The sequence below is a fragment of the Triticum aestivum genome, chromosome 2A (genome assembly GCF_018294505.1).
Source record: "Triticum aestivum cultivar Chinese Spring chromosome 2A, IWGSC CS RefSeq v2.1, whole genome shotgun sequence".
NCBI lineage: Eukaryota > Viridiplantae > Streptophyta > Magnoliopsida > Poales > Poaceae > Triticum > Triticum aestivum.
Window position 1 is genome coordinate 383,905,011 of NC_057797.1, and position 11,260 is coordinate 383,916,270.

Genomic DNA, 11,260 nt, shown 5'->3' on the forward strand with positions numbered 1-11,260 from the left:
GAATAGCCTAAGCTTGGGGATGCCCTAGAATCCCAAGCTATTATCCAAAAATGAGCAACCAACTAAGCTTGGGGATGCCCCCGAGTGGCATCCCCTCTTTCTTCTAACAACCATCGGTATTTCACTCGAAACTATATTTTTATTCATCACATACTATGTGTTTTTCTTGGATCATCTTGTATGATATGAGTCTTTGCTTGTTTTATTTTGTGTTTTTAGTCTTGATTCCTTCCTGGACACACCTATTTGAGAGAGCCAAAATTATGTCATCACTTGTTAGAATTGTTCTCTATGCTTCACTTAATTTTTTTATGAGCTATGGACTTGCTCTAGTGCTTCACTTATATCTTTTTGAGCATGGTGTGCTTTAGTATTTTTGAAGAAATGCTCTCTTGCTTCACTTAAATTTATTTGACAGTTAGTAAAATTTTCAAGAAATTCTCTCTTGCTTCACTTAAATTAATTTGAGAGAAAGAAATATTATGCTCATGATCTTCACTTATATTTGTTTGAGCTTGTCTAAAGCAACATATGAAAATTAGTCCCAAAGTGATAGGTATCCAAGAAGGATATAATAAAAAAATCATGAAGATCATTCGACAAAATAAAATTGATTCTTAGTAATAGTTTTGAGATATGATGATGTGATATGTGAGTCATCTTGATGAGTAATTATGCTTTAGTAACAATATTGGTGTTAAGGTTTGTGATTCCCTATGCAAGCACGAAAGTTAATAGTTATGCAATGAAATTATATCCTACTTGTGGTGCATTATTTGGTGTTAGTTATGCTTAATGCTCGCTTATGAGAATTATTCATTTCTTAGTTGGTCGCTTCCCAATCTTTTGCTAGCCTTCATTTTGCACTAAGTATGATCACTACTTGTGCATCCAAAAACCTTTAACCCAGTTTTGCCACATGAGTCCACTATATCTACATATATGCGGTATTCTTTTGTCGTTCTAAGCAAATTTGCATGTGCCATCTCTAATTTTCAAAAATAAACTTCTCTTTTGTGTGTTTGTTTCGCTCGCGGAGCGGTGAGGGGTGGGTAATATTTTCCATGCTAGATGTGTTATTCTCAAGATGAGTGTTTATTCACTTGTCATTGCACGAGAGTAAGGCAACGGTATTAGGGATGCCCAGTCCCGAAATGCAAAGAAAATGAATTTACTTTATGTTGTCAAATAGTAAATTCCTTGGAAAGTGTTGGTAGGGAGGGCACCCGTGGATACGGTTAGCCATGGAAAGTGAAAGTATGGTGGAAAAAGGAATAAACTTTATTTTCTATTTGGAAACCACCTATGATATATCTATGCATGGAAAGTATTGGGAACTCTAAGTCGTTTTCGTTGGTGGGATGGATACACCTCCTAAAATGTTTTTATCTCTAAGTTTTTTGCTTTAAGCTCTGGCACCTCTACAAATCCCTACTTCCCTCTGCGAAGGGCCTATCTTTTACTTTATGCAATTTTTATTTTTGGATTTGGGTCTCCATCTTCTCTTATAAAAGCACCACCTAGGAGGCAATATGATCGTACTTGAGTATTGGACATAGCTAATATGCGAGTGTGTTTCATGAATGGATCAATGGTTGAGCATGATGGGCTAGGGATAACTTATTTTAGCGTTGATATTTGGAAAAACATGGTTGCTTGTTGATATGCTTCAGTATTTAAATTATCATGTCAAAACAAGACTAGTGCTTTGAATAATATAAAAGTCCAAATGTCCATGCTATAAAGAAAGAAATATGATATGACATGATAGGCAACATTCCACATCAAAAATTCCGTTTTTATCACTTCCCTACTTGAGAACAAGTAGGAGTTAAGCTTGGGGATGCTGATACGTCTCCAACGTATCTATAATTTTTGATTGTTCCATGTTGTTATATTATCAATCTTGGATGTTTTATAATATTTTATGGTCATTTTATATCATTTTTGGTACTAACCTATTGACATAGTGCCAAGTGCAAGTTGTTGTTTTTTCCATGTTTTTTACATCTCAGAAAATCAATATCAAACGGAGTCCAAATGCCACGAAACTTTATGGAGAATTTTTATGCGCCAAAAGGAACACAACGAGCCCTGGTTGCGCCTGGGGGGTGCCCCGAGGGAGGCACAACCCACCAGGGCGCGCCAGGGGGGCCCAGGCGCGCCCTAGTGGGTTCTACCCATCTCGGGTGCCCCCCGGACCGCCTCTTTGCTCTATAAATACCCCAATATTCTAGAAACCCTAGGGGAGTCGACGAAAATCAATTCCAGCCGCCACAGAGTCCAGAACCACCAGATCCAATCTAGACACCATCACAGAGGGGTTCACCACCTCCATTGGTGCCTCTCTGATGATGCGTGAGTAGTTCTTTGTAGACCTTCGGGTCCGTAGTTAGTAGCTAGATGGCTTCATCTCTCTCTCTCTTGATTCTCAATACAATGGTCTCTTGGAGATCCATATGATGTAACTCTTTTGCGGTGTGTTTGTTGGGATCCAATGAACTTTGAGTTTATGGTCAGATCTATCTTTTATATCCATGAAAGTATTTGAGTTTCTTTGATCTCTTTTATGCATGATTTCTTATAGCCTCGTATTTCTTCTCCGATATTTGGGTTTTGTTTGGCCAACTTGATCTATTTATCTTGCAATGGGAAGAGGTGCTTTGTAGTGGGTTCGATCTTACGGTGCTTGATCGCAGTGACAGAAAGGGAACCGACACGTATGTATCGTTGCTACTAAGGATAAAACGATGGGGTCTATCTCTACATAGATAGATCTTATCTACATCATGTCATCGTTCTTATTGCATTACTCCGTTTCTCCATGAACTTAATACACTAGATGCATGCTGAATAGCGGTCGATGTGTGGAGTAATAGTAGTAGATGCCGGCAGGAGTCGGTCTACTAATCTTGGATGTGATGCCTCTATAATTATCATTGCATGGATATCGTCATGATTATTTGAAGTTCTATCAATTTCCCAACAGTAATTTGTTCACCCACCGCTTTGCTATTTTTCTGGAGAGAAGCCACTAGTGAAACGTACAGCCCCCGGGTCTCTTTCTCGTATTATTTGCCTTTGCGATCTGCTTTTATTTGTATTTATTTTCAGATCTATTAATCCAAAAACCCAAAAATACCTTGCTGCACCTTATTTTATTTGTGATCTATTTATTCAATCTATTACAACTTTCTCCCATCACGCACCAATTTCTGGCACCGTTACCCGAAAGGGATTGACAACCCCTTTAACACGCCAGGTTGCGAGGATTTGTTACCTGTGTGCAGGGGCTGTTTACGTTGTGTTGCTTGGTTCTCCTACCGGTTCGATAACCTTGGCTTCATATCTGAGGGAAATACCTAGCGCCGCTGTGATGCATCATCCCTTCCTCTTTGGGGAAATACCGACGTAGCTTCAAGCGACATTAGTAGGATACGGGATGACTGCTATATAGGAGTATAGTAGTCGTTGCCAAGTTTTTGCAATTATACGTCAATGATACTACCGGATCCACTCACGGAAGCTTTCCCGTCGGATGGGCGGTATTACCGCTCATGTTCAGCGGTACCACCGCTTATCCTTCGACGGTACTACCATGGCAGGGCACGGTACTACCGCTATGACTTGGAATTTCACAAATTTTGCACTTATTTCTATCTTCATTTTATATCCTTTGGATTATGCATTGACTTTACACCTGCTTTTCGCTCGATCTCTCTTTTTGGGTTCTAGGTGATGGTAGCTCTCGTCCTCATCGGGATCAAAGCAAAAATCCAGAGCGTCCGGGTGGCTCTAAGCGCTACCATATCGTCGATGGCACTCCTGCAAGTTCTAGTGGTCCTCCTAGGAGGAATGTCAAGACAACAACATGCAAGACAAAGGACAAGGAGAAGTACACCCCTCCCGATGAGATGTCTGCAAAGGAGTTTGAGGAGTTTCACATTCACAACCCGTATTGCCGCCCTCAGGATGCAGCTTTTATTGGGCGCCCTTTTAGGAACAAGGAGTAGTCATTGATCTATCTGGAAATTCTAAAGGCCAAGAAGAACTTGTTTGTCAACGTCAAGTCCATTGATGTCACTCGTATGAAGAAGGATTTGACGTACTTTGGTGAGGCCCTGGCTCTTTGTCAATAGTGGGGGCTCATTCCCATCATCACCTAAAACAAGGACTATGATCCCGAAATTGTGGCTCAATTTTATGCCACGGTTCACTCTCATGCTAATGAGAGATCTATGTCATGGATGACTGATGGGCGAAGGTTTAGGGTTGATTGGAAGGACTTCATGGATTGCCTGGGTGTTGCTGGTGAGGGAGAAGAAAATCCATTTGGTCTCCGGCCTCGCAAGGAAGGTCCTCCCACTCACAAGTCCAAGCTTATCTGGTACTCCAGGACCGTGAAGACACTCAAGGGGGCTACTTGCACAGATCTTATTCCCTTTTTGGACATCATGCACCGTATCTTCCGTAACACTCTTTTCCCTCACATTGGGAACTTGGATATGGTGCACTCTTATCTGGTGGATCTTCTGTTGATGTGCATCAAGGAGCAGTGCAAGAACTCTACTTTGGACATTTCCCGCATCATGTGGTGTGAGCTTAGGTCTGTCGTTCTTGATCGAAGGTGCCCATCTATGGCCCTTATCTTTTCAAGTTGATTGAGGTAAACTGGGCTGCTGAGTATCCAGGAGAGGCACTTCCTACTGAGAGCATGGTCTCTCATCCAGTTCTGAATTTGCACCTAAAGGATAACTGGGGGATTGCGCCTGCTGGCCCCCGACAGGAGATTGCTCCCATTGACTCAGATGATGAGGAGCCTGATTACGAGTTTGTTCCCTCACCAGAGAAGGTGCCATCTTGGGCACCTAAACTTAAGTCAAAGATGAAGAAGCTCTTCTGCATGGATGCTTAGGATCAGTACAAGGCTCATGTGGCTGAGAAGGCCACTCACACTCGCCATAAGAACAAGATGTGGGCTCTTGGTCAGGAGATCCGGAGTGGATCTAAGGAGTGGGTCACTGATGAGGAGGACTGGATCTCTTAGCATTGCAAGTGGTCAGATTCTGAGACAGAGCATGAGCATGCAGCTGCAGAGTCAGTGGGGCACGAGGAGTCTGAGGGGCACGAGGAGTCCGAGGAGAAGGAAGACTCCGATGAGCACGAGGAGTACTGACAATCTAGAGATCTACTATCACCTTGTTCATGTCTAGTGATCTTTGCCCTTTTGGTGTCTCGATGCCAAAGGGGGAGAGAGATTAGGGATTTGCCGAGTCACGAGTGTGTCTTCTTTTTTGTTGGTTTCGTTCTCTCGTGAACTCTTTATTTTTGGTTGGTTTGCTTCTCGTTCGTTTGTGGAACCTATCATATGGTGTGAGTCATATGCTACCTTATCTTATCTTTATGTCTACGTTTTAGCTTGTGAGATGTTATCTATCTTATGCCCTACATTTATGCTCACATGCTAATTACTTGCATCCTTGCTTGACCTTCTCATATTATTGTTGCAAGTATTGCGAGTCTATAAAATATAGGGGGAGTGTTGATCCTGGTGTGTGGACTTTGCATTCCAAAGGCATACCCATATAGTGCACACATCTAAGGGGAGCCCGTCTATATTTTGTTGATATTGGGTTTGCATGCTATCTTATCTTTCATTTGTGCAAATACGTATTGTCATCAATTCACCAAAAAGTGGGAGATTGTTAGGGCATATTTCTCCCTTAGTGGTTTTGGTGATTGATGACAATGCATTTGCGGACTAATCGTGTGCATTGAGCATTTCAGATAATCTATCTTATGGCACAAGACGATTGGAACCCTCTGGATATTGATGAAGATGGTGTTTTTTACGTTTCTTCTTTGGTGGACTTGAGTCGTAGGAACGCCGTAATATTAAGAGGGGGTACGCTTTGGAAAGGTTAGGGTGGAATCAACACGTACACTATCTCCACACCCTCGTTATTTCCCGACAATTGAGCTTGTCCTTCCTTGTGTTTGAACCTTGATACTTCTTGAGCTTGTGTTGGTTTTTCCCTTGAAGAGGAAAGGGTGATGCAGCAAAGTAGAGATAAGTATTTCCCTCAGTTAAGAACCATGGTATCAATCCAGTAGGAGATACAAGCAAGTCTCCAATCTATGCACATGCACAAACAATCAAACACTTGCACCCAACGCAATAAAGGGGTTGTCAATCCCTTCATGGTCACTTGCAAAGGTGAGATCTGATAGAGATAGATATAAAAGATTACTAAAACGTAAAACAAAGTAAAATTAAATAAATTGAGTGAGATATTTTTGGGTTTTGGTTTATAGATCTGAAAATATATGATGGAAAATAGACCCGGGGGCCATAGGTTTCACTAGAGGCTTCTCTCTTGAAGGAAATAATACGATGGATGAACAAATTAGAGTCGAGCAATTGATAGAGAAGTGCAAAGTTATGACGATATCCAATGCAATTATTAGGAATATAGGCATCACGTTTGTGTCAAGTAGACCGACTCCTGCCAGCATCTACTACTATTACTCCACACATCGATCGCTATCCAGCATGCATCTAGAGTATTAAGTTCATAAGAACGGAGTAACGCCTTAAGCAAGATGACATGATGTAGAGGGATAAACTCAAGAAATATGATGAAAACCCCATCCTTTTACCCTTGATGACAACAATCTCTCCCATTGCAAGAAAAACCAATCTAGTTGGCCAAACCAAACCGATAATACGAAGAGAAATACAAAGATATCAAATCATGCAAAAATAATTCAGTGAAGATTCAAATGATATTCATAGATAAACTTATCATAAATCCACAATTCATCGAATCTCGACAAACACACCACAAAAGAAGATTACATCGCATAGATCTCCCAGAACATCGAGGAGAACATGGTATTGAGGATCAAAGAGAGAGAAGAAGCCATCTAGCTACTAGCTATGGACCCGTAGGTCTGTGGTAAACTACTTACGCTTCATCGCAAGCGCAATAGAGTTGATGTAGAAGGCCTCCATGATCGAATCCCCATCCGGCAGGGTGCTGGAAAAGGCCCCAAGATGGGATCTCATGGGTACAGAAGGTTATGGCGGCAGAAAAGTATTTTGGTGGACGCTTCTGGTCGTTTGAGAATATTTCTGAATTTATAGGCCAAAGATTAGGGTTGGAGGAGTCGAGTGGGGCCCACAAGCCAGGGGCACGCCCTGAGGGCTTATGGAGCCCTCGAGACTCTTCTGCCTTCCTTTCCAAGTCCCACGTGTGTCTTCTGGTCCAAGAAAAATCATCGCGAAAGTTTTATTCCATTTGAACTCCGTTTGATATTCCTTTTCTGTAAAACTCAAAAACAAGGAAAAAAACAGAAACTGGCACTGGGCTCTGGGTTAATAAGTTAGTCCCAAAAATAATATAAAATAGCATATTAATACATATAAAACATCCAAAATAGATAATATAATAGCATGGAACAATCAAAAATTATAGATACGTTGGAGACGTATCAAACCTTGTCAAAATAGATTAAGCGGTAGTACCCTCTGTGCAGCGGTAGTACCGCTCCAGCAATACTTCCGCTGTGCAGTACGGCTCCCACTTTCCGCCTAATTTATTGGTTCTGTAAACGGGTGGTAGTGGAGTGGCACTTCACCACGATAGTACCGCTCCTGCGGTACTACGAGGCTAAATGGCTCTTAACTACTGCGGGTTTACGGGGCACCTATAAGTTAAGCAGAAGTACCGTCGCTAGCCATGGTAGTACCGCTCCAACGGAACTACCGCTGGCTAGTACCGCAGTGTGTACCGCTTATTTTTCTGTTCTAGAATGGTTCTGTTCCATGAGCGGAAGTAGGGCGGCAGTTCATGGTGGAAGTATCGCTCCTTGCGATACTACCGCCCTGCCCACACCTACTACCATTGGTATCGGCTATATCTTAACTCCATGCGGCACTACCGCTGGAGGGCGCGATAGTCCCGCTCCGGCAGCACTACCGCTCCCCTAACTTGCTCAGCTTGAACTATGCGGCCAGTACTTCCGTGCCAGCGGAAGTACCGCTTAGCCGAGCGATACTACTGCTTATGCACGGGCTGTGGGAGCATAACGGTTGGATTCCTTCTTCCACTATAAAAAGGAGTTTTCTTTCTCTATGTTGACTACCTCTTCCTCCCCCAAGCTCCATTGTTGCTCGAAAGTCATTCTTGCCTGATCTCTCTCCCTAGCCAATCAAACTTGTTGATTCTCTAGCATGCTTGAGAAGGCCTAGATCTACACTTCCACCAAGAGAAATTTGATTCCCCCCCACTAATCCCTTGCAGATCTTGCTACTCTTGGGTGTTTGAGCATCCTAGACGGTTGAGGTCACCTCGGAGCCACATTCCATTGTGGTGAAGCTTCATGGTGTGGTTGGGAGCCTCCAATTCAGTTGTCGAGAGAGACCCAACCTTGTTTTTAAAGGTCCGGTTGCTGCCTTCAAGTGCACCACTAGTGGAATCACGGTATCTCGCATTGTGTGAGGTCGTGAGGAGAATACGGTGGCACTAGTGGCTTCTTGGGGAGCATTGTGCCTCCACACCTCTCCAACGGAGACGTACTTCCTCTCAAAGGGAAGGAACTTCGGTAAAACATCCTCGTCTCCACTTGTGGTTATCTCTTACCTTTACACTGTGCAAGCATTACTTGTGTTGTATTCTTTGCTTGCTTGAGTTGCTTGTATTGCTAGCATCATATAGGTTGCTCACCTAGTTGCACATCTAGACTATATATTTTTTGCTAACCCTAATTTTTTTAAGAAAAGTTTAAAATTGGTAGTTGCCTATTCACCTCCCCACCCCTCTAGTCAACCATATCGATCCTTTCATGAGGTCGGTAGTGTATTCCTGTTAGAGCATCTCCAAGAGAGCCCCAAAAAAACTCCCCCAATAACTGATTAATGGGGTTGTCCTCATAATTTAAGGGGGGGAGGGGTTGCACGTGGGGTGCTTTCTTAGATCCTAAATAATTCTTTCCCAATAAACTGTTCTTTTTTTCTATTTCTGTAACACCCTGGTTTTTGGCCCTTTCCTTTTCTTTTAAATTTATTTGGTTTTTGCTCTGATTTTCTTTTTGGAGTGGATTTATGGACTTGAAAACTGGGAGACCTTCATTTCTTTTTCTCCCAAGTGTCTCATATTTCTCAACACTTTCCCAAGGACATGGCATTTCCATCTTAGCCCAACCCAAAATTCTTTTTCTTGGAATATTCCTTTTTCTATTAAAGGAATAGTCATGTTTGGCCTAGGTTGTGAAGGAACCTATATTTCTGTCACTCCCAAAATTCCCAAATAATTTGCATAAATTGTTTGGGTCATATATTCCACAAATATGTCAAAACCTTCCTTGCCAAGTTCAAAAAAACTCATTAATATTCCTTTTCCTATTCTGCCCTGAATGGCACTTTGTGAAGGAAGTGTCATTTATCTTTTCCTAATAGATAATGGTGATTTTTGTGTGACCGTCAGGGTCTGGATACCCAAGTCAGTTGGAGGCCATGATTCCTTATGGATCCACAAAGGCATACACTCAAAAGCCTACTCTGTTCTACAAGGACTTCATGTTCCGTTGACCCGCTTAAAATGGTTAGTGTGGAATATCCAAGTCTGTTCTGTCAGATCCAAGATTCCTTTGCAACCTCAGTTGTTTGACTTCAACAGCAGTGTTGAAGCATCTCACAGCCTATTACCACAGCTAGGTATACTGACAACATGGGTAAGTCAAAATCGGAACCATCAACACAGACCAAGTCTATTCACTGGTGAGATCAAGTGCAAGGACATCCTGTCATGAAAAGTACCTTCCTGTCAGTACCCCTCTCAGGCCAGTCTCAAGATGCTAATGTTTGAGGTATGATACACCAATAAGCTCATACCCCGTTATAGTGCTCACAACAGAAGGCAGTCAAATCTTTGGTACATGTCGCATGCTCGAGCCAAAGAAACGAAATAAGATAAGTCATCACCACCTATGAGCAGTCAGATCTCATCAGGAGAATGACCATGATTCTCAGCATTGATTGAACCCGAAAGACATGCATTTGTTTGAGCAACCCCATGGATGGAGTAAAAAGTTCTCATGACAAAAGGGAATTTATGCTCAGATCCTTTGGATATCACCTCAGATATGAAAGAATCAACATCAGCGAAAGGATTTGGTATATAAGGAAATACCCGTCAGGATTTGGGAAAGGTGAAACAAACCACCCTGAGCGAGGTAAGCAGATCATATGCAAATTTTGAGCGAAAAATAAACAAAGGAAAAGGATACCCGAGTTGGAAACGGTTTCCTTAAGATATATTCATACTTGTTCCCTAAGCAACCAAATCTCGCAGATGAGATTTCTTTAAGGGGGGAGGTTTGTAACACCCTGGTTTTTGGCCCTTTCCTTTTATTTTTAATTTATTTGGTTTTGGCTGTGATTTTATTTTTGGAGTGGATCTATGGACTTGAAGCCTGGAGACCTTCATTTCTTTTTCTCCCAAGCGGCTTATCATTCTCAAAATTTTCCCAAGGCCATGTCATTTCCATCTTAGCCCAACCCAAAATTCTTTTTCTTCGAATATTCCTTTTTTCTATTAAAGGAATAGTCCTGTTTGGGCTAGGTTGTGAAGCAACCTATATTTCTGTCAATCCCAAAATTCCCAAATAATTATCATAAATTTTTTGGGTCATATATTCCACAAATATGTCAAAAAACTTCCTTTCCTAGTTCAAAAATAACTCATTAATATTCATTCTCCTATTCTGCCCTGAATGGCACTTTGAGAAGGAAGTGTCATTTATCTTTTCCTAATTGCTCCCAAAATTTTTGGGCATCCTTCCTAAGTGATTTTTCAAAGCTTATATCAGGAAGAAGCCTTTGTGAAGGAAGTACTAGCTAGGGTTATCAAATTGAGTTGAAATTTTGCATGCCTCTTCATGTGCTCTTATCATCACCCTCCTCCAATTTTTAGCCTCATCCAGTCATCTATGTGAGAACACCTTCAAATATTTGATTCTATTAACATTTTTAGGTTGTGAAGCAAGTATAGTTTATATTGCTTCATTAATTCTGAGAAATTGCCAGATTATGATCCTACAAATATAACTTCTCTCCACCAAATTTGGGATCATTTCAGCAAACCATTTTCCCACCAAAATTATTCCAAGTTTCTGGACAGAGAAGATGTCTGTGAAGGAAATACCATTTTGGTGAATCCAATTGGTATGAAATTTTTCAGCATCTTCATATGTCCAA